Raw genomic sequence first — 7222 nt, 5'->3', positions numbered from 1 at the left:
CCCAAAGCTTTGAAATAATCTCTTGGCCCTGCCTGTGTATCTTGGCACACTTTACCCCAATGTGAGTAGAACAAGTACATCAGAAAGGTGCTGGACTCCGAGTTTTAAAATCCAGGTTCTCTTTCCAATTACATTTTTTCCTAGTCATATGACCTCACAAGATCACTCGCCTTCTTTAAGCTTCACTTTCCTCATGAGTCAGAAGGAAAGGATTTGAAGACCAGGAAACTCTGACTCCTTGGTCCTGTAAGGTGGTATCAGTATTATTCTAAGGCCATTTTGGAAGTTTTCCTAACCCAGATTCATCAGTTCCAGGACTAACCCTTTCTATTCATCCTGATGCCTTTTTGTCCAGTCCTTGGACTAGGAAGAGGAGTATGGGAGTCAGAAAGAATGAGGAGGGGCTGTTTATAGTCAATTGTCAATGGGGATGGAGAGAAGTCATATAGTATTCTCACGTGATTCTACATCTTTTAGTTCCCCTCATTTCCACATCTTATCTTCCATCATTATTATAAAATCTCAAACTTCCCTACTCAGAAGAATTTTGAGCCTGTACCTTATGAACAAATCATCTAAGGTATAGAGTAGAGCAGGAAAGACAAGTTGGTTTCATCTTCAGCATCAGCTCTGATTTGTTGCTTGCTTAGAACACTGTATTAGGAAATAAAAATTACTTAATGGGAAAGATTGTAGAGATTGATTTGAGGTGTCTGCCACAGGCAGAGAGGGAGAACCAGCTACTTCTGATTCAGAGCCTCAAGTGAGTCAACTCTAAAAAATGCAGCAAATATTGAAAGCTGGAAAGTTTTCTGAAAAACTTCAAATGTGGGAGTTTTCATCCTGGGGTCTCAGAGCCCTGGGACATTTATAAGGTCAGAATTAATGGTTATGTCTAATTTTAATAGTATGAAAGGCCAACCCCTTATCTGTGATAGGGTTGACGAGGTTAACTAAATGTCAAGTTTCTTTCCCTTTGGATAGAATAGTATCAACTTTATTCACTAAACTTGGACATATCATGTTATTCACTATGACTTACATTTATTGAAATCACAGAATTTTTAAAAATGTTATTGGTCAAGCTGACAGTCCAGCATTGAACCCATGAGCAATTATGGACATGAATGGAGTGAAGACCTAAGATAAGTAAGTGATCGCTGGGAGCAATTGCTGATTAAGAGGTTGGAAATCACTGTTCTATTAAAATCTGGTGTCAATCTTAATGCTTCAAATCCTATGCCATATTTCTGGGAACTCTAGGGGTTTCAGGTTTGGATGAATGCTCTGCAAGTTTATTTCAAAATACCTATTTCTATTTTACCATGTGTTTCTTGAGACTTCTAAAAAATAAAAAAAAATAACTTTCATTAAATAATTAAATGTCCTTTCTTGTGGAATTCTAAAGGGTTTAGCACTGTGTACATGCACTAAATTTAAGTTTCAGAAATTCATTTTACCACTTTAGTGCTTTCAGTTTGCTTGAAAACAGGCCCTCTTGGGTGAAAGGTCTGGTTGGTATTTAAAAGCTGTCAATTTGCCTTTATCTGCTCTTTAGGCCAGGAGACTTCCTGGCTGTGTAGAGTGTGTTTGTTTAGTTTTAGTTATGTCCTGTTGTGCTACAAGAAGCCACATAACAACACCAAAAGGCATACTAATTAAATAATTTTGAAATTTCTTATTTTATGTTGTATTTGTATCTTTGGGGCCTACTTTTATTTCTGTGTTCTGATCTTCCCTTGCAAATGAATTCTTGCATTTTGGGTAATAGCCACTGAAGACAGGGCTGTGACAAGGGTAACATCTTATAGAAAGCCCCCTTGGAGAGTGACATGGGGGGTTAGGGAGGACTACAGTGGGGAATGATCATGAAGAAAATTGTAGGCAACTAGGTCTCTCCTATAAGCAAGAGGGTGGGGTCTGTTAATAGGAGATTCTCTATTGGTACTTTCTGCTCCCCACTTTCTTTTCCTCATCCTCTTAAAAATTTCCTCCTTCTCTTTGCATCCCTTCCTCATCTTTTTTACCCTTTGTGTTTCCCTCCTTTCCCTTATTTCTAATTCCCTTCCATTCTCCTGCTTTTTCTTGTCCCCTTCTTTCTCCCTCTCCCATGCCATCTTTCCTGTCCTAGTTCCCATTCTCTTCCCTTTCCGTGAAAACCATTTTCCACTTAAGGCGTCAGACTGTGTTTCCTAAGGTGTGTTCCACCAAGTTCTAGATCCCTGAGATGAACTGTGGAAAATAAAATAATATAAAATAAAATAAATAAAATAGGGGTGGGAGAAAGCTGGATCTGTGGTTAAATGTGCTGAGAAAACATCGCATAACCATATCCTCCTTTGGGTGACCTACATTAGCATTTGACAGGTTTCAAGAAATCTTGTTGTGAAGAGACTGATCTAACCAGTCTTATCCCACTCTTTCCAAAACCTCCTTGACCTCAGGGTCTTTTCCCTCCAAATACATGAATCTCATTGAGAACGCAATACCCACCATGGAAGAGCCTCTTGTCTTGGCTCACCTTGGCGCTACAGAGCACAGACTGCATTCGACCAGGCCTGGTGTCAAGGTGTCCTCTCACTTGTCTGAGGTTGTCGCAAAGCTATCACAGCCAGCATCACTGCCCCGTGTTGCTGCCACCTACCTACCACTCAGGCTGGCAACAGTTCCTTATAGCTCACCTCTTGTGTTAAACATTCATGGTTGGTTGCTCTTTTTTCCCTAACAAATAGCCAAAGAACGTTTTTGAAGAATAGGCATCACAGCAGAGATACAGCAGGGGACTGTTTTGAATCCCTGCTGGTGACGATCTAAGTTGGTATAATTCTGGGGGCAATTTGACCATATGTAGCCAAAGTCTTAAAATTGGGACTTTATCCTAAGGAAATAATTAAGAACATAAGCAAAGATTTAGCTACAAAAATTTTTTACTGGAGCGTTGTTTATAGTAGCAAAAACTTGGAAACAACATGAATATTCAACAGTAGCAGACTGAGCATACTGTGGCATATTCATATGATGGGGTATGATACAGTCCTTATAAGTAGAGTTTTAGGAGAATATATCATAGGTGCCCAAAATTAATTCTATGTAAAAAAACATTCATATGTACAGTGTGAACCATTTTTGAAAAATCAGCCTTCACTGAGTGTGATATATATATATAAAAATATATAAAAGTTGGAAAGGACATTCACCAAAAACTTGCAGTAATGATCTCTTACCGAGTAGTGCTATTTCAGTGGGTTGACCTGTGCTTTCTGATTTTTATATAAAAACAGGTACTTTTTGTATATTGAAAGTAAACAATATGTTAGAAAAATTAACAAAAATTGTTAGTGATCCTATACAGGCTTTGTTACCAGTTGAACTCCCAGATCGCTCCAAATAGGGTCCTGTCAACACCAACTGGGATTTTTCTGTCTCCTGGGGGGTAAGTACTTCATAAGGAAGGTCAAAGAGAATGTCAACTTTCCTTCTGCTATCTGAGGAAATGTAGACACAAAAACTGGCTTCTGTGTTGTGATACAGCAATTTACTGGGGGGGGGGGGAAGATCAACACACCCCACCATCTATTTATTTAATATTAAAAATAATATTTCACTGAGTTTGTTGGCGTCAGCTCGAGCAGTTACTCATACAGGAATTCAAACAAAAGCAACATTGGCCCCATGCCAGTGGGCTGGTGCTGGGTGGTCCACGTCCATCCTTAGCCCAGAGTAGTTCCTAGGCTGCTTTCAGACCTGCTTCGGGTCGCGAAGATGATGTATTCATTTATTTATTAGAAATGTTTTAACAGGAAATGCTAATAGTTTGCATTTAGGGAGAATTGCCCTGGAGACAGCTGGAGGAACCCAGCAGACGTTGCTGGAGAGGAGATTGTTGCTCTTGGCCTTGGAGCTGGATCAAGGCCTGTTGAAGAAGTCTACAATGCAGTCCAGCACACCAAGTTCACCCAAAAGATCTGGTTGCTTTGCACCAGGAGCAGGGCTGTTCTTTCAGCTGCCTTCTTTCCCTTCTCTGTTGCCATTTGTTTCTTAGAGACCTAAAGGTATGTTTCAGATGTGGCTGTGAACACAGATGTCGTGTTGGCTCTGCTAGGAATGAACAGGCCTTGTGTACACAAACCTCCAGGTGGAAGCCTGGGAGCCGAGGTGTAAGCAAGCACATGTGTAACCTGAACCCACTTTTAGTGTGACTGTGGGCTGGTGGAATCATGTATGAGTTCAGGGGTTATATGCACACATCCTTGCTGTGTATGAGGATGAATGAAAGACAAGTGTTTGCAGGGGATTTCAGGCGTGTCCTCAAGCTCAGGGTACATTCCAATGGTCGATCATGAGTGCTTTTGTGGAGCCCAGAGAGAAAATGAAATCCAAAGGGAAGTAGGAGTCAAGCTCAAATATATGTGTATATGAGAGGGACACAGGCAGGTTCATGTGCTTTAAAAATCTCTCCTCCAGCTGTTTAGAAGACTGTAGAACTTCCCTCATGGGGGAAGGGCATAGCTACAGGGCTGTGGGGAGTGAGGTTCAATGTTGAACCCAGTCTGGCACAACAAAAGGGCTGTTCCTGCGTTTCCAGATAACAATGGAGGTGAAGCCTGACCCTGGAAACCAGTCAAGATTCCCAGAGATAAACCTTCGGGCAGCAAGAACACTGTCAATGAAAAGAAACTGACCTTTCGCCTTCTGGAGTCACAGAATTCCCACAAATGCTGTGTCCTCATTAGCTCTGGCAGGCCCACCCCCAGACTGTGACACCAATTCATAAACAGCATGCAGGGTGCTCCTGGAGTCTCTGAGGAGGGGGCTGTGCTAGAAATCAGGGCATCTCCCTGTCCAGCACCTCAAATACAGGATTTCCTCCCCCCACCCCTTCCCTTCCCAGCTCACGGTTATGAGAGAGCCCCTGAAAGGGTTTTACTCTGACCATGTGGTCTGCTCTGCTCTGCTGTGGCTACTGCTGATCATCCCTCAGGTGAGCCTACCACTTGACAGAAATGTGGTGTTCCAAATCTGAACAGAAAGCCTTTGGAAGGATCACATGGCCTTGGAACAAGAGGCAGGCCGTCTTGGGACAGGGTGGTAGAAGCCTTGGGGTGGGGTGAGGAAAAGCAGCATGAGAGAAGTTGAAGTCAAAGGAGAGAAGTTTGTGTCTATGACAGTGAGAGGAAAGTAAGAGGTTGAAAACTCATTAAATTTCTCATTTAAGGTCACAAAATTAATCTCTTAGAGCCCCAGTGCCTCAGCAAAATGAGAATGTTAAGAGTTTCTGGTTTTAAAACCCAACAAACTAGGACTTTATTCCTTAACAGCTGCTTTCCTATCCAATCCTAAAAAGCAGCAAGCATCACGTAAGCTGCTAGACCAATGGTTTTCAACCTTGGCTGCACATGGAACAGCTTGGGAAGCTGTCGACCATGTTAATGCTTGAATCTCATGTCCAGAGATTCTGGTGGACTTGGTCGGGGTGAGGCCTGGACCCTAGGATTCTCTCTCCTTCCCTGAGTCCTCTTGTCAACTCCTACGCTGAAATGTAGGTATTTTCTAAACTATCCTTAACTCTTACCTTTCCCTGTATGTCTCTTCTCATTCATTTCCACATCCTTAGCTATCATCCTTTGAGGATAATGGCCAAATCCCTCTAAGTCTCACATCTATTTATCCAGTTTTCCTTTATCTGTCTACACCTGGAATGATGCTGTGGCTCAAACACATACATGCTCGGTTCCAAACTCAACATCTTGACCCCAGTGTTCGTGCGTTCCTTGGCTTTCCCGTGTCTGTAATGACATACCCTCCATTCTCTTATCACTAAGGCTCAAACTTTAGTGTTATTTCTGATGATGTAAAAGAAGAACGAACATGAAAGTGTTAATACATAATTCCTCTGCCGAAACATAAACCCCTGTGCCATCCACCTGTGAAGAGAATGTTCTCTTTGATAGCTTTGGGAAACCGCTCTGAGACTTCTGCCTTTTTCAGGGTGGTTCCTAGGTTTTGTGATCCAAAATCAGGAAATCCAATAAACAGAGACAAGACTGAAGAGGCAGACAAAGAGGAAGAAGGGGAACTAAAGACCAGGGCATCCTGGGCTGAGTGTGTTGACAGTTTCAGGAGAGAGGAAATGGAAAGTGAGGGGTGAAGAGAATGAAAACTCCAGAGCAGATGGGCTATAAGAATCACTGAAAGAAAGGGGAAGCTTAAGATTATTCCTAAAGCTTATGAATTGCATGATTTTTAACGTTCTTGGAGAATGGCATGCAAAATTTTGAATTAGTTTTAAAAGAGTTTGGATTGCTAGACAGGTTTCTTTTTTTTTTTTTTTTAGTTCATCGTTGCTTTGAGATTGGGCCATGCGGAGCTTGTATTTGGATTATACATGACACCTCCTTTTCCCCATTTGCCACATCTAAACAGTTGCCAAACCCTATAATTTCTTTTCCTTCCAGCCTTATCACCCAGCAACATCATACACACCAGCTAGATTTCCTCATATCTTAAATGTTTTTTTCTTAGGACTGGTTTATTATGTTTCCTACGCCCAGAATCACTGCCCATTTCCATTGTTTTAAGTTCTTTCTAGGTTCCAAAGCCCAGCTCAGATTGTACCTTCTTAGGAGACCTTGCCTGTTGATATTCTCTACACATTCCACATTCCTTCCTGTCCTTGCACATGCAATTCTCCATGGCAACAATAGTAATGATGATGATATCTATAACTAACATTATATTGAGCTCATTATGTTCAGGCACTTTCTAGATGCTTTGTACATATTATTTTATTTAAATCTTACAACAACCCTATAAATTAGTTTTGTGAGAACTAACACAATGAAGAGTTAGTGACTTCCCCAAGATTACCCAGCTATAGTTGTCACAGATAAGATCTGAATCTAGGCACTGGACTCTGCATTATTTCTATAGTGCACTTACACGTTAATCCTTTGGTGCATGCCTGCAATATCCTTGTCATTCCTCTCTGTCCACAGGCAGTGTTCATTTGTTATGACTTCACATTTTGCACCTCCCCCATTCAACACTATCCAATAAGTGCTTGTCCTTCACTGTCGTCAGAGTTACATAGTCACTTAACAGTTCCCACTGATATCCAAATAGAAGACATCAGCATGTGCATAATCAGGATTTTGACTTACAGAGACCCACTTCAGGTTGAAGCCTTCAGGGACACTTACTCTAAGAGCAGGGAACATATGTT

This window comes from Furipterus horrens, unplaced genomic scaffold (assembly GCF_987537825.1).
Source record: "Furipterus horrens unplaced genomic scaffold, mFurHor1.1.pri manual_scaffold_5, whole genome shotgun sequence".
Classification (NCBI taxonomy): Eukaryota; Metazoa; Chordata; class Mammalia; order Chiroptera; family Furipteridae; genus Furipterus; species Furipterus horrens.
The sequence above is the reverse complement of the archived record's forward strand: the minus strand, read 5'-3'. Positions refer to the sequence as shown.